Raw genomic sequence first — 23,845 nt, forward strand, 5'->3', positions numbered from 1 at the left:
CTGGAGAACCAGCAGGCTTTCACACAGTGTCTCCCAGCTCATGTGTCATTCTCAAAATACTCTGCAGGATTCCAGGTGTTCTTGATCCACTTTGCCTTTCAGAGTTCTCTGCCTCCTTTTCATGTAGAATATAGGGAATCAGAATCAAGGGAAAAGGTATAAGCAGAAGGAGTAAAGAAGAGGCAAATGGGTACCTGACAGCATTAAGAGAAGCAGTGATGCAGTTCTAACTTGAAAATTGCCTGAGGAGAGATGACACAAATCATATGCTAATTGCATGCAAATTACATCCAGATACCTTGAACCCACCTGCCTTTTTTACCTCCTCTCATGTGGCCCCTGCAGTTGAGGCAGAAACAGGTCTAGATGGGAACATGCTAGTGCTAGAAGAGGCTTTGTCTCCTGTCCTAACTTAGAGTGCATAAGACTGTTTAGTTTGCAAAGGCCGCCATGGAAAGTACCACAAACAGGGTGGCTTAAAACAACAGAAATGGATTTTCTCACTGTTCTGGAGGCCAGAGGTTGGAAACAAAGTGTCGTCAGGGCTGGGCTTCCGTTGAAATCTGTAAGGAATTATCTGTTCCAAGCCTCTCCTAGCTTCTGGTGGTTGCCAGATTTGTGGTGTTCTCCCCTCTGTCTCTGTGTTCAAATTTCCTCTTCTTATATAGATACTAGTCATATTGGGTTAAGGGCCCACCTCACTTCAGGATGACTTCATTTTAACTTGCCTAATTCCATCTGTAATGACTCTATTTCCAAATAAGGTCCCATTCTGAGGTACTGGAGATTAGGACACTCACTTAACTTTTGGAGGGACACAATTCAATCAGTAACAACAGTCTTGGAAAGCAACACTGGCCTATCATTCCACTAAAAGTCAGTAGACCTAGAAGAGTCCATTACCAGGCACTTACTTACTAAGAACAAAGTCCTGAGAAAACATCAAAGTGATGGGCCTTGATTGCTGCCATTACATTTCTTACAGTGAGACAGGTACCCGATATCTGTAATGTCTGATTGGGTTATATAAATATTCCACCCTTTCTTTCTGTTCTTCTTTGTTTTTAAGACCAAAAAAAAAGTTGTTTTTTAAATAAAAATGGTAGATGCCCACCACATAAATTCATGTAATACATACAGAAAAGAGAAAACAAGTCACCCAGAATGTAACACCATGCTAACATTTGGTGAACATCATTCTTTCTGCAGGTATGTATACAGCTAGAAGGATGAATGGATAGATGGCAACCTAAATACAGGGAGACATGGATAGTCAGAGGGACTGAATAGACCCACATTGTACAAGATATTTTCAAGGGACAATATGTGCGGCTGAGGACCTGGTAGGTAGCTCTGGGAAAGGGCTAGTTATTGAGTTCTCTGAGCCCATTGAGACAGAAAAGCAAAGATGGCCAATAAGACCTTGGTGCAACTGAGAAGATGCCAAGGCACATAATCTCACTGTGGATGTTTTTCTCAAACAGGATGCTTTTTGAAATTGCATTCAAAATGTTGCCAAAGGAGAAAATCTGGGTCAGGGTAGAGGCTTATAAGTGGGCTTCGGGGAATGGGATGACCTCTTGAAACCATAACTTATCATGTCTTTGAGAGCATCAGCCCCCCCACCAAACCAAGTGTCCCCATAGCTTATTCATAAATATCCTCTCCTTTGCCCTCATGTTCTGCCTTAGCTGCCCAATTCTTGCAACCATCTGCATTCAACAGAAAGGTTATGTAGTAGCCAGTTATGATGAGCAGATATAAGAATTTGGGTTTGATGTGATGGGGCTGTCTCTAGTCCTGTGAGATATTTGTAGGGGTTGCTCCCTGTGCCAGGTGGAGCTGTAATCAAGGAACAAAGTCTAAGGGGGATTTGGGGAAGGGATCTGAGACCTGTAACCTGGAGAGCTGTAAATCCTGCAAAAATAGGTAGTCGGGTGATTTAACCAGGGGCTGAGTCCTGGAATGAGGGCCAACAACAGCCCAGAAGGGCCCATCTGTCTGAGGCTGAGCAGCTATGAGTACAGAGTATTCGCAGACAGCTCAGACCTCCTAAAGGAAGCAGTTGAATGTGTGGCAGGAGAATGATCAGTGAAAATGAGTCAGATGAACTGGGTTCTAGTCCAGCTTTTGCTGTAACTAGTAATATGACCTTCTCACAACTTAAATTTCCTCCTTTATAAAATTGAGGAGTGGCATCAGATAGTAGGATCATCTGTGATACCGAAAGCTATGGATTTGAATCCTGTCTTACCATTTTATAGCTCAGTGGCCTTGGACAAGTCACTTACCTCAGTGAGTCTCACACAGGATGAATGTGAGGCTCATCTGAGAGAAAAGATGAGGAATTGCTTTTTTACACTGTCTCATGCACCACAGAAATAATCACCATTATGATTCTATATTGTCCGTTCCAGCTCTCATGCTTTTTTGATTCCATTACTCAGGTTTTTTTCTGAGAGGCGCATTGGAAATGGCCTGTCTCCAAGACTGTGAATGTTGATCAGAAGGAAGATAAATGGCAGTGTGACTAGCCAGTAGGCTCAGGCTGAGCCAGAAGGCCTACATGGTCTAATACTGACTGTCTCCAGTTGGGTGAACTGGGCCAAGATCAGAAAAACACTTGTCTAAGGCCCTGAGACTGGGACTTTTCTGCATTTCTACGAGACAACACTAAAGGACGGTAGACCTTAGGCTTGAGGTTAGACCAAAAGATGCACTTTCTGAATGAGAGATTTATGAGACTGCATGTGTCCACATGAGATTCTTCCCTGAAGGATGAACACTGCAGAAGGGTAAGAATGCTGTTCTCATTATGGATAAGTGTGTTCCTGTTTTGAGGCAACAATTTAAGACCATGGAGGACTCTAAAGGTCCTAAGACCTTATACGGACGTCATGGAAGTGGGGCTTCCCGTCACTTCACTTTGTAACAAATTCTGGGAAGCCTACTTTTATCATTGCCCTCCACCCTGTCCTCAACCCTTGCCTGTCTGCTCCCCTGTCCCCTTCCCAAAACATGGCACCTAAATAATAGGTGAGGCCGTTGTCACACTGTGAGTAGAACCAAGGTCCTGGTTGCAAGTTCTGCCTAGAGCAATTTTCATCTCCCCACAGAACTAGAACAATCCAATACAGCACACACACATACTCTCTCTCTGTCTCTCTCTCTCTCTCTCTTTTTTTTTTTTTTTTTGCAGTTTATTAAATGTAATTAAGAAATAGGACTAGTAAGAAGTGTTAGGTTATTAGTGCCACTGCCTAACAAGTCGATGTTAATGTACTGTTAATAGATCTAAGACTGGCCAGTCCCAGGGGAAAATTTGGGAACTGATTCCCCCATCCTTTTAATTGCCCAGGTGCTTCCCTGATAGGATGCCTGTCTCTTCCTTAGAAAGTCCACCCCAGCTTCATCAAAAGCAAATTGGCAGATGTTTTACACATGAATACAAGTCACTCCCATAATCTCAGAGTCTAATGGAAGTCAGACAGCTAGTCCAGGGAAAAGCAGGCTATGAGCCAAGTGAAAAAAACAAGCAGCAAGATGAAAAGAAACTTGATAGCCCCAGTTTCCACCCAACTTGTCAGACTGGCCACTCCCAGAAAGGGAATACGACTCTGTAGTCAGGGTGGATGGGAAAAGAGCATAGGGATGGAAGCAATTATTCTATTTTATACTTTAATTAGTTTGAATTAGCAGAGGGAATAGAGGCATAAAATGATCCACCGAAGGGTGAAATGGAAAACGGGAGTCACAGTGGAGAATGGCTCCATGTAGGCTGGATAGGGCCTTGGGAACAGCACACAGGCTGAAGGCTGGGGTCAGAAGGGTGGGGTGGAGGTAAGTTGAAGGGGGACAGTGGGTGCAGGATGCTTCTCTCTGTTTCGAGGCCCGGAGAGACAATATGTTATAGTGGAGAAGAGCTGGAGTATGCAGGTCAGATGGACCTCCAGCCAATCCACTGCCACTTAACTAGGTGTGTGGCTTTGGGAAAGTTATTTAACTTCCTTAAAACTCAGTTTCTTTATCTGTGTCATGGGCCTAATAATGGTAACTGTTGTGAAGACTGAGAGAATATGCATAAATTACCTAGCACTGTGTCTGACACGTAATCAGTGCTTTTAATAAGTGGTAGCAGTTATGATCATTATCAATAGTAGTGCTTGTTAGAAGTTCTCTGGGACCCCACAGAGGGCTGGAAGCCTCTCCACTATTAAATTATGGCTGGGACAGAGTGCCCAGTCTCAGGCAACTGCCTCCAACCTGCCATTTTTGCTGCTCCCTCCTGAGGGAGTTCTCAAAAGCCTCTGGCCTGGCCCGTTGACAGCATCAGGCTGAGTCGTTCATAATCTGCTATTTATTTTTAAAATCCAGGAATGTGCCCAGCAGACTAAACAGTCCAGTTCTCCTCAATACACTCGGAGGCAGCCCCAGGCCCCTGTGTGAGGCCCAGGAGGCTAGTATAGTGGGCATCTGTAGCAAGAAGTTGGGAGGTGGGGAGGGGAACCTGATCCCTAGTATATACCCAAAATCTCTGGGCTCTTTCTAGCTGTCTATGCAGACGCCTAGCCAAAGAGGGACTATCCATGGGGCTTTTCATGTCCGGCCTCTCCAGGTAAGTAAACCAAGTATTTTGCAAGTTCAGGTTGCCATTCTCCAGGTAGTAGACACTCAGACCCCAGTTCTGAAGGGATTCAGAGAGATATGTGCTAGTCATTTATTGATACATAACAAACCACCCCGAAACTTCAGGGCATGTAACACCCATTTTATTATGCTCATGGACTGTGTGGGTCTGGAATTCAGACAAGACACCCTAAGATGGCTTGTCTCTACTCAAGGATATCTGGGGCCTCTACAGGGAGCACATGAATGGCTGGGAGTGACTAGAATAGCTCAGGGCTGGAATCCTCTGGAGCCTTCTTCTCTCATATGTCTGGAAGTTTGGGACCCACTGGGACTGCCAGCCAGACCCCTAGGCATGGCCTCTCTGTGTGCCTTGGGCTTTCTCACAGCCTGGTGATCTCAAGGTGGTCAGACTTCATACCTGGCAGCCCAGGGCTCCAAGAGTGAATATTCCCTGCAAATAAGGTAGAATCTTTATTGCCTTTTTTTTTTTATGACTTAGCCTTGGAAGTCACAGTTCTCTCTTCTGCCCCAGTTTACTGATTGAAGCAGTATCACAGCCTGCCCAGATTAAAATGGAGGGACATAGACCCCCACCTTTCAATGAAGGAGCATCAAAGAATTTATGGCTGTATGTTAAACCACCACAAGGACCCCATCAATTGGTCAGTTACTAAATACTTACTTATTGAGCACTTCCTGCTAGATGTCCAGCCCTCTGCTGGGTATAGTGAGAGGAATCAGCCTCCTGGACCCTCAAATTTAGAAGAGAACTTCAAAGTCACAAAGCCAACCCTGACTGAGGCAGAGATTTCCCTCAGTGCCATCTCCAATGAGTCCTGTTTGGGCGCTTCCTGTGTTGGGGAGCTCACTTGCTACTTAGGAGGCAGCTCATTTGTCCCACTGTGAGTCAGTCTCTACACAACCATTGTAGGGCAATGTCCCTGCAATTGACAAGTCACTCTGCATGTGGAATGGAAGCTACCAGACTTGGGAGGAAAGTGACATCTGGAGTAGGCCAGGGAGGCTTTGCAAAAGATAATGAGACTTGAGTAGGGCCTCAAGAGATGAAGAAGAGCTGGAAGGCTCTAGAGGCCCACCCCAGAGCATGGGTGCCAGGCCAGCAATCCCCAGGAACCACTCCATATGGATTTCCTTGTGGCTCTGTTGAAGAAAATAAAATGCAACACTATGCTTTGAGAGACGAGTCAGTAACTTTGAATGATGTGTGGAACACAGCTAGGGCAGAGGTCAGGCACTGGGGCCTACCTGTGGTTGACAAGCAGGTGTGGGAGAGACACGGAATCTGGGGGTCAGCCCTAAAATGCCTGGAAAAGCCTGGAATATTAGTCTGTGCCCTGCTGTCTCGGGCACCAGAGCATTTCCAACAGACAGAAATTGGCCTTCAAAAACAGCTAACATTTGTGGGGCACTTGTTATGGATCAGATGCTATTCTGGGTACTTTACACATATTATCTATCCTGTCTCCATTTTTTAGAGAAAACAGAAGCACAGAGTAGTTAAGTAGCTTACCCCAGGCCACACAGCTAGTAAGCAGCAGAGGAGGGGCTTGTAGCTAGGAGGTCTGGCTCCAGGGCCTGCACCGTCCACCACTCTGCTGCCAATCATCCCAGGTGATTCTGATACATGTGGGCTGTGGAACACACTTGCGAAGCAAGGCTCTGAGAAGGTAAATGTGCATGGTTCCCTGACTCCCCAGTTCATGGAACCAGAGAGCCTCAGGGCTGCTGAGGACTTTGGAGGTCACCCATTCTGACCCCAGGTGAGAAGTATGAGGCCCGGGGGATCCCCGCAGGCTGGCTGCCCCCTTCAGCATGGTACAACACCCAAGTCCAGAGCCATCAGAATTGGTTTGACTTCCCAAAGCACTCGGGGGAAGCACCAGTAGATTTAAAGATTGCCCTTCATTTACTAAAGGCTGTGTAAGTCCTGAGTGAGGTCCACAGCAAATGTCCGTGAGCCTTGAAAGTGCTTCTGGGAAGCCATTGAAGGACTCCTATCAGAAACAGGATTTACACTGCCTGGAAATCACCCAACGACATGCTGATTTTAAGTGGCTCTCCCGGGCAGCCTTCATGTGGTGATCAGGAGGCAATCCTCTCCACAATCCACTCAGTATGCAGGGCAGCGGGACCTCACCACCGTGGATTCCAGGAAACCAGCTTTTTAACCACCTTCGCCTTAAGTAATTTAAGAGAGATGGGGCAAGGAGTGCTTTGACCTGGAGCTGTTAAAAGGAGTAGTTTGAAACATTGTGATGCCACCCTTCCCTCCTGGAGGTCTCAACTGCAGGAGCCCCCTCACCTGCCTTCCCCTTCCCCACCCCCAATTTCCCGGCATTGGTTGAAGGCCCCGTGAAGGATGGAGGCAGGTTGGAAGGACAGCTCAGGCTCCCGTAGCATCCCACCCCAGCAGTGTTCAGCGCGGCTTCACCAGAAACCTAATTTTGGTTTCCTTGGATTGGGGGAAGCCCTGTCAACTAGCAGGCTGAATCTAGGGCCAAAAATAAGAACTACTTTCAAAAAGACTATTGTGCTGTTCCACGGTAGTAAGTCTTTTACCTGTGGCCAAAGCTAGTGAACTACCAAGTCTCTATGGCACCTAAAGACCTCGGGGAAAGGAAAGAAAAGATGTGGAGAACCACACTTCCAGATGTCCCCTGTTCATTTATTTTGACATTGCAGACTGTTATTTTGTTTCTGTACATTTGTTTAGTCCAGGCACTAGGGCTTCCCAGGGCGCGGGCAAAGCGTGCTGAGGTGTATTTTTACAGGGTGGATGAAGGTTCAGTGACGGGAGGCCTCTCCCCTCTGCCTGGGCTGGGGAGGCCTTGGCTGAGCCACGAAGGAGGGGGAGCGTGGGGAGGGAGGCGGGGAGGGGGCTGGAGTTGAGCCTGAGGGACCCTGGGAGGAATTACAGAGTTTGCAGATTAGGAAAGTGAGGATAAGCGAATTTCTCCAGCACTTTTGTTTTAAAATATGTCATTTTCAATCCAAGCTTCTGATGCACATGTGTTTCTGGTTAAGGAGGGGGGACCCCAGCCTGGCCCAGGAGCGGAGGGCTTGGTTTCCATGCCTTTCCCAAAGGAAGGGGAAATCCTGCCTCCTGGAGGGCAGAGGCATGGGGAACACTGACCATGCCAAATCTGGATTTTGATTTTCCCCCTTTCTTTCCCCCCTGTTCTAAATCTCAGGGAACAAAGAGCTGATTCCTGGCTATTAATATTCTTATTGGGACATTTTTTATAAATATTTTCATACAAGGGAAAGGAAATGCAATCCCACCCTATTAATCAGGCTCTTGGTTTATTATTTTTGAGAGAGAAAACTCCAGCCTCTTATTTTAAAATCCTTTGGATTGGAAATAAATGATTGAACACAATGCCCAGGCTGAAAGAACTGGTGCCAAAAAAAACTCATTTCCCTAAATGCGCAAGTGGCTGGAGACCCACTAATCCTCAGCAAGGGAGTTGCTTTCTCTTTCTAGGCAGGTATTGCCTAGACACTCTGACTGCCGAGAAGGAAGTTCCTGTGACTGAGAGGATGGGAAACCATAGTCTGTCAATAGTGGAAGGAACCACCACTCCCCTTTATTTTAAAGATGAGAAACCTGTTGCCCAGAAAGGGGAGTTGCTTGCCTGCGTTATCCTCTGTATTTTTATAAGGCGGACGAAGTCTCAGGAACAAACATCCCTTCTGCCTGGGCTAGAACCAGCAGAACCGGGGTTAATCCTGATTGACTTGGTCCAGCCCAGTGTTCTTTCCCCAACTTGACAACAGCATCACTCAGCACAGGCAAGAGAGAATACTAGCTGTGTTTTAAAACTTTTAATTAAAAAAAAAAAAAAAATTAAAACAAACTGGGCCCATGAGAGTCCCTGAAGATGTTCCCAAGGGTCAAATTAAAATAGGGAAAGATTTGCATATCGTTTGCATACACTGACTCATTCATTCAACAGACCATTAAGTGTCTACCATGTATAATGCATAGAGCTGTCCAAAAACAAGTCATTTGGTCATTTACATAAACAGATATAGATAGGCCTGTCTTTTAAATAATATTCAAGCTAAGATCTTATAAACAGAACTGCCCTGAAGTTGGGTACCTTCTTGATTTCTTTCTGCTGCTATCAACGCAACAAGACTGTTACATCTGCTTTTGTGTAGAGATTAATAAAATACAGCCCCTGCCTTCAGAGGGGTCACAGTCCGGGAGGGGAAGAATGACAATATAAGGTGAGCAACTCTGTAGGAGAGATGTATGTGTACTCAATGATTGAAATAACTTATACCAATCTGGGAGGGAGTGAACTTGACCTCTCCATACTTGGGATGACCTAGCCAGTCGACTCACCCTCTCCCTGACACAGGAATCCAAAGCTAGCTGAGCCTCAGAGGTTACCTAGTGAAGAGTAGCCCTTTGTTTTACAGATGAGGAAACAGAGGTCTGTGAGGGAAGTGACTCCTGAGAAGGGAGGGTGTACCAAACCAATCAGATTGGCTGTGACAGTTTACTGATTGCTGTAAAGAGGGTGGACTCGAGAGTTGGCCTGCCTTGGTTCAAATCCTGGCTCTGCCACTCACAGCTGTGTGACCTTGGACAAGTTGCTGCACCTCTCTGTGTTTCAGTTTCCTCATCAGTAAAATGGTATAATTATGGCATCTGCTTGAGGGTTAAATTTAGTGAATTAATGTATAAAAAGCATTCTGAAAACTGCCTGGCACATGTTACTTGCTTAACAAATGTTAGTAGTAGTAATTTTATTTTTATGGTTCTGCCCCATGCATGCGTAATCATCAGGCCAAGCCCTGCAAATCGTGCTCTGCATACAGCCGCACCTAACCACCCTACCTTATTTAAGATGAGTTGAAATCTAACTAATATTTATGTAGTGCTTTTCTTGTTTTAGTTTACAAACATGACCTCAGCTGAATCACCAATTCTGTGAGATAAGTATCATTGTCGTTGCCTTTTTCACAGATACGAAAACTGAAATTTGGTCTTGCCGAGTAATTTGCCTGGGGCCACAAAGCTGGCAAGCAGCAGGGCTGGGACTCCACGCCCACATTTCTGAAGCCAAATCCACACCTCAGCCTTCCTGAGAGGGTGCCCCTAGCTGCCATATGGGTGCAGAAGGCACCTCCCTTCCTGCTTTCCCTCCACCAGATCCAAATTAAGGGAAGGGCTTAGAAGCTGTTTTCAAAGCTCCAGGGGACCAGCCAGGGCTCCATAACTCCTCACTTGACACCCCCAAGGAGATTGGAGTAGTACACAGCTTTTGTTTAAAAAACCAATAAAGGAAAGTAAGTAATGCCGCAGGCCCTCTGTGAACAGACACAGGAAATGTCTCTGGTGGTCAGAGTGGAGGGAGAGAAAGCACCAAGCCCTGAGGAAACTACTGCTGTTTATCCTATGCAGAAGGCCAAGTGCCTCACAGTGTCTCCGGATCCTTACAGCCACCTGGAAAGGCAGTGTTATCTCTCCATTTTAGCAAGGCCATGCCTAAGACTCTCAGGAGGCAAAACTGAATTTAGGTGCAGGTCTGTGTGGTTGCAGAGCTTCTGTCCAGCCCTCCCAGCTCACTAAGGAGGCCCATTCAGGGGTTCCAGCAGGTGACATGACTCCCATACGCATTCTCCGACCCTCAGCCACATCTTGGCCTGTCTAGTGGAATGAAAACCTTTGCAAGGAAGGCAGGTCCAGAACATGTGGGATGTATTGCACTGAAGCTCCCAGGCAACCTCTCTGTTCATGTGAACAACAGTATCTGCTCACTCGCTCACCCTAACTAGAGGTTCTTATGCTCAAGAAAGCCTTCTGTGTTTGCCACCTTCCATGTTATCCAGCCGAATTCTGGGTGCCCTGTAGTGACACCCCAGAACTCTGCAGCCTGCTTTTCACCTCCTTCCCAGAGTTCTCCCTCATGCTGCCTGCACTGGGTTTCGGTAATTGAATGTGTTTTATTTAGACCGTAACATTTAGTGCCACTTTGGATTTCCAATTAGACTTCAATCAGATGCTGAAAGTCTGATTCGTTTCATTGTTTTGATCAACACAAAAGATAGCAACATCAGAGGAGCCATCGTGAAAAGTTATTTCCATCCACTGATGACTAGAACAGTTGCCATGATGTGAAAATACAGGCTTCCGAGGGGCCAAGAGAAGCCCCAGCCATCAAGGAAGGGGGAAAGGGGAGGATAGGATTATCAGTCTAGTCCCTGGAAAGAAGCACAATTTGAAGTCCTGGGGTGCACATCAGGACTCTGTGGCCTCCTCAGCGAGGGGGAAGTAGATGTAGGCACTGGGTGACTTGACAAGGCTCTATCACGTGTGGGCCAGGGTCCCGGGTGCTGTTGAGGGAGGGGAAAGGAGTTGACCTCCACTCCCGCTGGTTCCCCACACAAATGGTGTAGACTTAGACTGACCCTCTCAGGCCTTTTGTCAAGGAGATTTTTTGTGAACACAGCATTCCCGTGAGGTGGAAGCTGACCACTGGCCAGGTTCTCCTGGGAAAGGCCTCTGAACAGCTCAGCCAGAAGTGAGCAGCTGTGCTGGTTTACAGAAATATTTGGGGGCTTTTCCTCACTGCCTGTGAGTTCTAGCCAGCCGCTCACACATGCTACCCGGTTGCTCTCCAGGGCTGTTCCTAGGGATGAAATTTAGACTCAGACTTTGAGCTGCTAGAGAGTTTGTTGGGAGGTGGAGGGGGGAAGTGGAAGGACGACAACGGATGGTGGGAGAGTGGCTGGGGAACATTCTGCCTTTGGTTAATCATCAAAAAGCCGCTTACCAGTACATCTGAGTTAAGTACATCTGGAGCCTCAGTTTCCTCAAGGATAAAATGCATTTGCATACCTCTCATAGTCTTGACATTTGGTGCTTTCTTTGTAGCCCTGAATATATATTGAAGGGCTGCATGTGCACTTGCTTATGGGAACAGGTGTGTGTGAGAGAGATGAGTGAGATGAGATCGAATGTCCCTGTGTGTTCTGGAGGTACAGAGGGTATTTACACTGTGAGGCTTTTTATGCAGCGGGGCAGGGCTGTACCCAGTGGGGGAAGAGCGGATCGTGCTCCTTCTGCTCCCTGCTTGCTCTGTTTTTGGAGCCCTGCTTGGCTGCATCTTTCCATCTGGTCCTTTGATATTTCTGCCGCTGGCCCAGCTCAGGGACCCAGCATATCAGCCACAGTCTTCAGTTCATAGTCTTCATGCTGTGCAGCTAAATTGCCCGAGCCTTTGCCATTCTGCATCAGGTAACCCTCCTCACTCTCCCTCCCAATTATTCCCACTCCTCACCTCTGCAAACAGGTTGGGGGTTTGAAATTTCCACTAGGAGGAGGGAGGACTGACTATGCCATCAGCTGCTGGTGGCTTAGCAAACAGTCTGGGTTCAGTGTCTGTCCTTCAAGTGATGTTTAATGATAAGAGGGAGAGGGACTGAGAGGAGAGTCAGGCAGAAGAAAGATTGGAAAGGGAAAAATGGACAGAGATGGGAACAATGTCTTAATCAGCTGCCATCAAACAATTTTCAAAGACCTACTATGCTTATACATAGTATATGTTTATACAGTGTAGAGCTTATTTTCACAAAATGACAATTATGTGACAAAACCACACAAGGAAGCAGTGAAGGACAATACATTATGAGGAATTCTGGGAATACATGAGACAGTGTCATGCAACAGAATCTGTAGCCCAAGGAAAGCTTCTTGGAAGAGGTGATACTCTAGGTGAATCATGAAAGGGGAGGAGTTCATCAAGTGAATAAAAAGCAAAGGAGCATTTATCAAGTGAAGGAAAGCATGAAGGCATGAGAGAGTTCAGCGTGTTCAGGGAATCATCCACAAATTTTGGTATTGTTTGTATTGCAGAAGGCAAGGGTTAAGGAAGCATCACCCTTGCAGAATTCCCATTTCAAACAGGCGAGCAGCTTTCAGGTAGGTTCCAACCACCCCCTCTTTCCAAGATGAAAAGGAGCCTCTACTCAAAAAGAAGGGACTCCAGGCCCCCACAGCCTCCACTGCTGCCACATACAGCTTGAGAGGAAGCAAACGTGCACCCAGCTCTTAATGTGCTCCTTCCATGGCACCAGGCATGCCAGCAGGCGCCCTGGACAGGTCACTGATCTAAGCTGCACAGTCAAGAAAAAAGATGCCAGGGCTGGGCAGAGCTCCACTGGTGAAGCCTTTTGTGATCACGGCAATCCACTCCCCCTCAGGACAGCCATTTCTCTGACTGTACAGTGAGAAAAACCTCTGCCCATCCCAGTTTTATGGGAAGAGGAAAAAAATATACTGTGCCCATTTTATTCATTCATTCTGACATTTCAGCTTTTATCGGTGGCAGAGACCTTGCCTTCCTGGACTGCTTACATCTTCCCCAGAGATATCACAGTGTTTGGCTCTTAGTGGGTGCTTAATAAACATTATCAAAGGTTAGAAAGAGAGGAAGGTGGATGGGGGGAGGAAAGAAACAAAGAACATACAAAAAGGTGGCATTATAGAATAGTTGTAAAGAGCTTATCTTTAGAAGCAGTTAGACCTGTATTTAACTCTTGGCTCTGACAGTCTGGTTTATCCTCTCTAAGCCTCAATTTTTTGTTCAGTAAAGTGGGGATATCAATAACACCTGCCTTATAGGATTGTTGAGAAGATTAAATGACTAATCTCTGTAAAGTGCTTGGTTGGGACAGAGCAAGAGCCAAACCTATAGGTGGGCTCCGGCTAACCCTGTGCTTTCTCTCTGGCTCCCTCACAAGCTCCCTGTGTCACTGTAACTGACCACTCCCACCCCCCAACTAGTATGTTGCTCATTTGTCATCCTTAAATCATCTGCTGGTTGCGTCTATTATTTCTATGAGACAAGAATAAGGAAGGGAAACAGATAACTGCAGAGACTCATTTGCCAATTGTCAGCTGCTGCCGTCTGCAGAGCTCTCTGTCTGCTTCTACCAGGGTGCCTGGGAAAATCACTGTGACCTTTTATTTACTTGTTGATCTAGTCAGCTCCTGGCTCTGGGTCTGTCTGCCTCCCCCCAATTTCTCCTCCCTCCACACATACATACAAGAACCCACCTCCAACATGTTAATCCCTCCACGTCAGCCCAAAATTTACTCCTTCGCTTCCAGGCCTCATCACACTACAGGATGGACAAGTTGTGCTGGCTCCTCTGAGCATCAGAGTCTCAAAATCCTGTGGGCACAGCAGGAGGCAAGAAAACCAGAATCACTGATCCCCTTTGCTACTGGGCACTCCCACCAAGGGGGATTTCTGCTGACACCCTCCTCTTCCTGCCCCTTTTCACTGAGGAGCTAAACCAAGAGTTAGAGCTGGCAAGTGACCTGCCCCAGAGTAAATGAGTGGCATTGCCCAGAAGAGCATTTATTTCTTCTAGTCCCTCACTCAAAATTTTGCTCCCTTGAGCTGCACAATGTTTCTCCTCTTTTTCAACCATTTGCCCTCAACCTTGACCACTCCCTGCACCCAGCTCCTGGCCTGATTGGCCTCCGAGGCCAGTAGCTATTTCGCTTTGCCTTCTCCTTCCTCCCTTCCTCTCCTTCCATGGGTCTAACATTTGCCAGCTTCCCACAGCCCCTCTGAGCCAATCGGGCTGAGGAATACAGCCCCAGGAGGGGTGGGAGTTGGAGGTGGTGATAGTCATAGTGGTGACAAGGAGATAGAGAGAGCTAACAAGTGTGTGCTGACAGGTAGACATGCCTCAGAAGTCCCTGGGTGGCCAGAAATGAGCCAGGCAGATGCAAACTAATGGCACTCTGATTGGCTGCAGGAGTTAATTTTGTGTATATAGCATGTGTGATTATGTGTGTGTATGTGAGCATGTGCACATGCAGATATATGTGTATATTATACCCAAATCAGCTTCTGGAAAAAAAAAAAATCAAAAATGGAGTATGGCTTTCTCACTCCAGCTCCTTCAGGCCATCTCAGACTTCCTAAAGACTTCAGTGCCCTTCTCGGAATTGTCAGGCCTCAGAGATCCCTCAAATTTGGAGAAAGGAATTTTAAAAGCCTCTTGTGCAAGTCAGTGCCCTGCTCCAAGCTCTCTTCCTGGCCCTTGCTGTCAGCATCAATTTTCTGCAGAGAGTGATTTAACCTTCTTTTATTCATTAATTCCTTTTCCCCCTTAACTTCATTAGGTAAGATTTATAAAGGTGCTGAATTGGAAAGGTCACCTGTCCCTGGGCCCAGGACACAGTGTGCCTGCCTCTCTTCTCATGAGCTTCCTTCCAGGATTGCTCCAAAGGTAGGGAGAAGAGGGGAGTGGAAAGAGAAAGAGGAAAAGCAGAGCCTGCAACTCTCCAGGAAGACAGTGCAGGCAAGTGGAGGCCAGAGCCTCTGAACACAGTGCCGTGTTGCCTGCTTGCTTTGGGGGAGCAGAATGGCTCCAGTATGACACACTCACCTTCACCAAATTACCTAATCTCATTAAACCCTCGGTTTCCTCTTATGTACATTGTCAATAATGATAGCATCTACTTCATCAGGTGTGGCAAGGATTAAAATGAGATGATATATGTAAAGCGTTCAGCACACTGCCTGGCACATAATAAATGAAGGCTTTTGAAAGCAATCTTTAATTGTCCTGGATGAGCCCTGGCAGTTTTTAGATCACTAAGCACTAGAGACCTGGTTCACAGAGAGTCTGTTTTATTTCTCCAAGTAAATAAAGCCCACGTGTTTCATGATCCCATGTCTAGGACCACAGGAAAAGCCTAAACTCACAGAGGAACAAGAAGAAATCAGTCCTCCCACCGTGGTGTCAAGATTGCTTCCCAGGCCAAGCAGATTTCTGCAGGCACGTAGGCTACTCAAGCATCCTGCTCTCTGCTTTGGCCTGACCATACTCGCCATCCCACCCACCCCCCCCCCCAGGAATTATTCATAGTATGGACTTTCCCCTAAACCCTGATGCCTGCTGGGCCTCAGCTGCAAACCCTCTCAAGGAGCTGTCTCTCTAATTAACAGCTCCCTAGAAAGACAGGGAACTGAAGAGTCATACAGGTATTTTGAACTTGTAGCAAGGCGAGAGTATCTCCTTGCTGCCAGCTCCATGTTTCTTTGCTCCTTGTGTCCCCAGCAGAACACAAAACCATCCCTACTCACCCCAATCAGAATGAATTCGGTTCTTTTAGCTTCTGTAGCTTATATCGTAAAAACTACCCGTACGGGAAAATGTTCAGAGATAGATTGTAGTGATGAACGCATAACTATGTTATCATACTGTGGACAGTTGATTGTATACCATGGATGATTGTATGGTGTGTGAATCTATCTCAATAAAACTGAATTTAATTAAAAAAAAAAAAACTACCTATACGGTAAATATCTGACTCTTTGATGTATCCGTCCATTAGTCTCTGAGCATCTAGGGGGACAGGATCCAGTTCACAGGTACTCCACCCCCTTACAGTGCTGCTTGTACAGCCAGAACTCAATCAATGTTTGAGAAAATCATTTCACTAGGAAAGCAGACAGGCAAGCCTATTCTGTATGCCAAGCTGAGAATATCGGGTTTGAATATGATCATGGAGGATTACAAGAATTAATTTTATTTTATCTAATAGTCTTAGAGTTGGGGCCTCTTGAATTCAACATGCAAATTTATGCCCAGAATGTAAATTGGAGCATGCCCAGATTAATGAGAAAATTCTAGTCACTTCATTTTCTCCAGAATCCTCCTTCTGTCACTTGGAATCACCTATTTGCCAAGTATGCACAAAGGAGTAAATTCTGACAGGGGAAGGAACTCGAGGGCCCAGTCAATGTGACCGGTCCCTCCACACCAGACGGAATGACTTGGAGACCCTCCAAGGAGCATAGGGATGTCCAGGGAGTGGCCGCAGGGGGCCTACAACTGCCACTCTGGTCCCAGGTGGTCTTCACCTGTATGCAAATCACCTCAGATACGTTTTGTTAGTCAGTGCTTTCCTCGGGCTCTTAGATTTAATGAGATTCTTTGAGTATTGTTAACAAACAATGCCTGACCTTTTCAGTGTGGCAACATTGTATTGTCATTTTATTTAATGAAATACGGCACCCACAAAAGGCCATTTGGTAGAGTTATTATTACATTTTCAAATGAATTCGGTTCTGAGACTCTCACAGTCTATCTTGAGGTAACCAGAGACATTGGTGCAGCACGACCCAGGCAGGAAGCACCTGAGCTCCGTGATCGCCTCCCATCATCCGTCCGAGTTCTTCCCTGACTCTCCAGCTGCAGCGGCTGCCGCTGCCGTCAGGCCTAACCTCTAAGAACACTGTGGTTCATGGCATCATTTTGGCCTAGTCATGGAACAATTTCTTCTCCCCATAATTCAGGATATCATATTGGGATTTTATAGAAAAGAAAGAAGGTCTCACATGTATACGAAAGATATGTGCTCAGCCCTGCTTCATTTGGTTTGCCTGAAGCCTGTGTATCGGTCGGTGTTAAGTCTGGTTCTCTCCCGCACGAAGCTCAGTCTCCCTGCCTGTGGCACTAGACTAACATCTGGTGGCCATGGGGAAGTGAGGATTAGGCATCATTTTGCAAGTGAAGCTGCACACACTATTTAGTCTTTAAATATTTTGTCTCTGGGGTCAACTGGCCCGAATAGTTACCTTGTCACTCCTGAAACTCCCAGAGCAGCGACCCTATGGAATGCATCTCACTTTATATATGGAACAAGGGTGATTGATGCTTCCTGAGTCCAATGAATAGCTTAGTCCTCCTCAATCCAGATTATAAACTCCTTTGGCCCAGGGGTGCTGCTTTCCTGCAATCTAACATTCTTAACATACCAAATCACTTTCCACATAAACAGTGACAGACAACCGTTAGAAGAGCATCACCCTTGTACCTTGCAAAACTAGAGCTGGGAACTGTCACTGTTTAAGAGGTAAGAGTGAGAGATAGGGACAGGATACCAAGAGACCGTCATTTGTCTCCTAACATTAAATCCAAATCATAAAACTACAGGCAAGAGACTCCCAAGAGTTGGAGCCTATTTTTTTCCACTTTCTTTGTGATTCAAGTATGGGGAGGTGCAAAAAGCCTACACTTGAAAACACACCATCTCTCTGGGCTGTGGTTTTGCCAATGGAAAAAATGAAAGAATCCAACTGCCTGGGCTCAAATCCTGTGACTTGATGACTAACCTTGGTTCAGTGAGCTTTCTTGGGGTAAACAACTGAATATTTTCCATTATGGCTCTTGCCTACGAGTGGATATATTAAGCTTTTCTCCTTCCATTCTTGGCTTTGAATTAAGAAACTTAGGAAAGCTGTGCCATGGTTATATGGCTCCTCTGTGACCTCTCCATCCCCTGGCAACCCAAAGAGGCAGTGGGCACCACACCACGGATGACGGCAGTGCCTGGCTTCTGTCCCTCTTCTCATTTTCTCTCCCTTTCCATTTCTTCTCCCTAGCCTCCTACTCTTTCCTATTCCTCTTGTCTCCCCTTTCCTTCTTCCTTATCTTCCTGGTGATCTCAGCAGTTAAATGTGCATCTAATTTGCTTTTCTTGGACCTCAGGAAGCTGGAAGGGGAGGAAAGCAAGAGATAATAGAAAAATTAATAATAACCATAATAATTATTATTTTAGGTATACAGGACTTGTTATAATCCTCATAACATCTCTATTAGGGAGATAATTATGCACATGTTATGGATGAGCATATTGTAGATGAGGAAACTGAGACTCGAGCCAAGGAATATGTCCAGGAAAGCCAACCTAGTCAGGGGCAAAGAAACAGAACTCAAACCCAGATCTGTTTGGCCTCAGAACCCCGTTCTCTGAAGCCCGATAGGACATTATAGATGAAGCTGGGCTTGGTTATTTATTGATGAATTATAACAGAAGTAATTTGATGGGGTTTGAAACCAGTATCTAGGGCCTCATCTGTTGATCTGATATTTATAGCCATTTATGGGTGATATCTGGGTGGCTCTTTCATTCATTATGGTTTTCATTAAGACTCTAATCCTGTTTAGAAGTCGGTTTGTCATTTTTAACTTCTCTGTTTAATCTTGCGCAGCCCTAATCCTTCTTCACTACAAGCCAGAGGGAGACAGCTCCCGATGGCCCTTTTCTTTTCACACTTGTGTGTAGGCGGGGGGCAAGGAGGGTGATGTGTGTGGTAGGAATGTATGTGTGCTATGAGTGCGTGTGAATGAATGTGTGTATAGGATGTCAGTGCGAGCGTGTGGTGTATGTGTGAAGCTTGGGGGGTGGGCTCTGTTCTGGATGTAATCAGAGCACATGGTACAAATGTGTGTTTTGTGTTGAGTGTTTGTATAAGGGTATGAGTTTGTATTTGTGGAATGACAGGGTGTGTGTGTGTGTGACAGGGCTATCCTTCAGAGTGTTCTTTTTTTCAGAAGCACAAGAATTCTTGAGATGAGGCATAACCATTTGCTTCCAAAGCACAGAGGCAGTTCTCCCCTCACCTACCGCATTCCACTGTGTGTAAATCCCCTTGTGGTGAGAGAGCTGTGATGAATCCAGGAACTGGTAAGAAGCCTGCAGGCCATCTCCCCTGGGACAATCTTGGTGCTGGAGGGGACCCTTGAGTACAGCCTTCACTCATCCTGGACTTTGAGTCTCTGCTTAGCTGGAAATGTCACTCCCTCTTGGTGGTATTTGTTTATGTAGAAATTCTTTCTTTCAGCTCTTCTTCTTTGAAGGAGGTCTAGAGTTGTTTTACTTTTTTGGTTACTATTTTAAATGCCCATTGCCAAGGAATTAGTAAGGAAAGAAATCTAAATGGGGGCATCCTGGATCGTGTCCTTCACTGTTTCTCAGAGCACACTCCAAAGCTCATTCTCTCTGCTGTGGCTTATGATGTTTTCCTGCCAAGGACACGTTTCATCCTGCTCTTCCTCATATCCACCTCCTCCATGAAGCCTTCCCTATCCTTTAGTCCACAGTCAACTCCAACCTACTCTACACTCTTTGACTCGTCACAGGGCTTACAAAAGACACCAAAATATTTAGCAATTAAAAATCTTCTGTCTTTGGTGTCAGCTGGGCCAGAACTCTGGTAGACCCTCCAACCACATTTCAACTCCCTATTTCCCTGGAGACTTTGGGCATCATGGCCGCCAGATATGACTGTTCAGTGTGTGCACTGCACAAAGGCATCTAGCTGAGGAGTCATCAGGGCTGAAATCTAGTCCTGGTTCAGTTTACCAAGCTATGCAGCATTTCCAAGCCATGCACAGAAGTTGCTGTATTGGCTGGTAGTAGCCCAGAAAAGCAGCCTCTGAGTTTACCCCTATTGTCACCAGGCCTCCTGTAGCAGCTAGGAGAATGCTTAACAGGGGACACAAAGAACGCTGCCTTCCCTGCCCCAAACCTTAGCAGATGATGTCTGGTCCCCACAGCCCTCTTTCAGAAAGCCTTTCCTCCTTCTCTGATTAATCCCACCCAACTCCTATCACCACTTAACTCCACATGTTCTTGTCTAGCTCCAGATTAATTTTCACTTCTCAGTAGCTGCCCTTTAAATGTCCTAAATCTTTTTTCCCCCTTTCAGATCTTTGTTGTGTTCCTCCAACTAGTTAGCAAGCCCTAGAAGGGCAGAGAGTATGCTTCTATTTCCTTTGCTTCCAGCCAGCTCTGTGACATATCAGAGGACTTCTGCCCCCAGTTGGGTCTAAATCAGTGCTGTTGACACTCTGTGTCACCAGCTGAGGTGCAGAGAATCCGAGAGTTCTACGCCCAGGGCCGTGAGCCAGGGCAGTGACCCCTCACCACGAACACCAGCTTAGCCAGGGTCTCGGCGGGAAAAAACACACCCGCCCAGCCTCCCTCTAGCCTCCGACCCAGTTACCTGCAAAATGTCCCTGAGGATTAGAAAGTCCCAGAGGAACTCAGCCAGTCTCCATGTTCTCTCTCTCTGGCGACACAAAATGCCGGAAAGGAAAATTAAGAAGTGGCCCCACTCCTTCACCAGATTAACCTTTAGTTAATGTGAAGAACTGAGTAGATTAGATCCCGGATGTTCAGTGATTTAGCAGAGACAAGAGCCGAACCCATCCTTGGGGGTGCATTTGGTTTGGATGAGGGGAGGCCAGGGTAAGACAGAGAATCAGGGAAAGTGGCCGTTGGCTGGGTCTGTGACATTGTGGCAGAACCACATATAAGGCATGTCTGGCCTGCGGCAGTGGGAAAAGCGTCTCCTGCCATTTCTTCCTCAAGACCTCCAAGCCCAAGCCCCTTGCCAACCTCCCTCACTTCATCTCCACCTTTCAGCACGGTACCCCCGTACCCCTCAACACACTCTCACTCCAAAACAAAGCATTCAGGCAGTCACTAAATAGCAGTATTGATGCTCCGTCCCCCCATGCCCTGAAATGATAATGCATCACCCGTGGTACGTATCCAGACGGAGCCAGATTACGCTCAGGTGGTTAAAAGTCCAGGGAATCAAGAGTTGAGGGAATCAAGCCATTGTATTATTAATGATTCTCCGGCAATGTTCTGATTAAAACGGTAATTTTAATAAGGACAGCTCGATGCTAAGTATTCACTGAGCACCTAATTACATCAGTTATAACTCCAAAATTATTTAAAATTCCTTTTTTTCCACCAGACCCGGCATGCACCAAATAAAATAAGAGACTCAGACAACTCAAGTGATTATTTGCTCTAATTAATTTCTTAAGCACCTGTTAAAAAAAAGGAAAGAAAAAAATCTTTTGTCTGTCCTCCATGTGCCCACATTCCCCCACCCCTTTCTACCCCCAGAGGCTCCGTGACTTTGGTTACATTTGAGGCAGCAATTGAAGGAAGCAATGAACAGAAAGCAGGGGGGACAGCAAAGATTTGAACAGTCCCCACCACCATCCTCCCGGCAAGAGGAGGCTGCAAAGCTCCAATCCCCTTAGATTGCTCAGGCAGCACCAGGAGCTGGGGCTGCGGGAGCAAGAGCTTCCAGGGGGCTTCATGACCAAAAGCAAACTCTTCACAATAGCCTTGTCTTCGTTAGACCAGCTTCAAGTGCTATATTTAGTGACTGCACTTGCATCTTCTGCGAGACTGAGATACATGGGGTTAAGAGGCTTCCCTGGGTAGCAGCTCACAACTTCTTCTGACCCATGAGCCATTTCGGTTGAAAAGGAGAGCTACACTCCCTGGAAGGAACCCGGGATTTCAGGAAGAGTGGTCTGCTGAACCATGAGAGTTGACCCTCAAGATTCTCTTTTTCTTTTTTTTTAAACTCATTTCTTCAGTAAATTTTCAGTCAGTACCCAGAAGGAGTAGCAGTGATTCCCCCAGGTTAGTGCAAGACACATCATACCAAACATTGCAGTGGCCCTCATTTGATATGACCCTCACGACAACAGGCGAGTTAAGGATGGCTTCATTAATACGATCGTGCTCAACCAGTACACTGGGAGATACGAAAAAAAAAAGGCAACTTTATTTTATCTCTCACCAGCAAAATGTTTATAGTGGTGGAACTTTTTCCCTTGGTTCTGAAAGAAACCTAGGACTCGGGTAGGTCACAGAACGTTTCAGCTCACTTTTCGTTAATAAAAAGTGTGCCAGTCACTTCAAGTCCCCAACACGGTCACAATTCAGAATGACAATGCCCAAGTCCAGACTGAAATTAAAAACTCTGGACTTAAGTAAAGCTCAGCTCTTTTACCTCCCCAGCCTGGGTCGGCTACAAGCTCCCAACATGCAGCAATGAGGGGTGGGCGATGTCTTCCAGCCTTCTCACTTACCTTCCCCCCAGTAGAGCTGCTGACACTAACCCAGGAGGAGGGAAGGGGTTGGAGAGGTTCCTTCCTAATTGAATTGGAATTGTTGCTAAATAGCCTCCGTGTTCTCCTGCCTGGCTCTTCTAGGCCTGGGTCTTCTGTGGGTCTTTGGATGTTCCCTACTTGAGTTTCTCCCGCTGTATCTCCCATGGAGCAGGAGGCTCTTCCTCTTGACTGGCCACTCTCAACTCAGCTCCTGATTTTCCAGCATTTCCTGCCACATGGACACCTACAGTAGGGTCCCAACACTGTCTCCAAGGGGTCCTCTTGGACAGGATGCAAATTGCTTCCAGCTCAGCTCTCCATCCTGAGGTGTCCACATCTGCCACTAGGGAAGCCCTGGCACATCCTCAGCCTGCCACCGCCAGAGAGGGGCACAGTGACTTTCCAGTCACAGCAGCAACTTGCTTTTGCTCTCCCTCCTAAGGGCTCTCCAGCCTACCCCTGGACTTCTACCTGCTGGATTTTCCTGTCCGCTCTGTCTGCTAGAGTCCAGCACCTCCATCTCAAGCTTTCCAATCTGTCCTCTTGCATGGCGGCTAGCGTACAACGTTCTGATGATTTCCTCCAAAAAGCTAACAAAATCCCTTGTTTCATTCCTGCAACCCTTTTATTTCATTTAGGATCAAGGGCTTCAAGGGTGATGGGTAGAAGAATCATGAATCTGGATTTTGAGAACCGACTCTGAAAACTTGCATGGCGGTCTGTCATCTTACTTTGGAATGCAGCATTCATTGTATCTTTGAGCCTCGGTGGATGCTTTGGTTGTAACAACCCATGACATTTACAAACATGGAACTAAGGCTCACAGAGATTAAGTGACTTACTTAGCCCAGTTGTGTATGTAGTGAGGCTGAGACAAGGTCTTCTGACTAACAGTTGTGTCCTTTCCCTGACACCCTGTGCCTTACTATATTATAAACACTATGTCTCTTAAAAAAAAAAAAAGAAGTCTTCAAGCCACCTAATGGATACGGCAGAATGCCTGGGGGCCTCAGCCACACCTCGAGAAACTTCACAGATCAGATTTTCTTAAGGAGCTTAAAATAAAACCTGAAGCACTGGGCAAGTGTGATTAGCTTCTCAGCAGGTATTTATAGACTGAACACTTATTTTGTGTAAGAAACTGAACTAGGAGCATGCAAGGATATATTTTATGAAGAAATAAAAAGCACAGCCCTCTGAGTAACCTAAAATGATACATGCCTAAGATTTTCAAAAGATTGCATTAGAGTCTTGCCAAGTGGGCAGGCAATAAGATTCTAAGTTCAGAGAGAGATCGTTGGGGTTGGTTAAGGAAGCTTTGGCAGAAGAGGGAGAGCCCAGGGGTTTGAAGCATAGCAGGAGTGAGGAGGGCATTCTGATTAGCAGGACTGTGTGAACAAAAAGGCAAGGAGGCAGGGCCTGCAGAGCCTGACAAGAGACC

At 46.4% G+C, this 23,845-nt stretch overlaps 1 protein-coding gene across 1 annotated transcript in view; it reads left to right on the forward strand.

The window, feature by feature from the left end:
- The window catches only part of PLXNA2 (plexin A2), a 211,909-nt gene that overhangs the window by 102,740 nt on the left and 85,324 nt on the right, over positions 1-23,845 (forward strand). The window lies entirely within an intron of this gene.

The sequence above is a fragment of the Choloepus didactylus genome, chromosome 2, assembly GCF_015220235.1.
Source record: "Choloepus didactylus isolate mChoDid1 chromosome 2, mChoDid1.pri, whole genome shotgun sequence".
NCBI classification, from domain to species: domain Eukaryota; kingdom Metazoa; phylum Chordata; class Mammalia; order Pilosa; family Megalonychidae; genus Choloepus; species Choloepus didactylus.